The sequence below is a fragment of the Mycteria americana genome, chromosome 2, assembly GCF_035582795.1.
Source record: "Mycteria americana isolate JAX WOST 10 ecotype Jacksonville Zoo and Gardens chromosome 2, USCA_MyAme_1.0, whole genome shotgun sequence".
In the NCBI taxonomy this organism is placed as follows: domain Eukaryota; kingdom Metazoa; phylum Chordata; class Aves; order Ciconiiformes; family Ciconiidae; genus Mycteria; species Mycteria americana.
In genome coordinates, this window is record NC_134366.1 from 81,290,305 (window position 1) to 81,290,676 (window position 372).

The window sequence follows — 372 nt, forward strand, 5'->3', positions numbered from 1 at the left end:
GTACACTTCTGCAACTTAAACCAGCGGCTTCCTTTCCCCCTGCCCCACCTCGTTTGAGGATGCTTTCCCGGCCATGCCAAATCCTCTTTCTAGTAGTTTTGGAAACATGCAGAGTTTTGGCAATTCTTTCTGTGCTCCATGTGTTGCCCATACTGTAGATATGGTGTATACCCATGTGAAACCTCTCCACCTAACTGTTGATCTTGTGTCTGGGTGTATGTGGTTTAATGCTACTAAGTTTAGTGGAGGAATTCTGCATTTTCAAGACCATAAGTGAAATCAAATCTGGCAGTTCTTCTTTTTGAAGATAAAGCAGATTCTTATACGTTAAATATATGGAAGAGAAAGGGATATGTTCTCACTCGTGCAAAA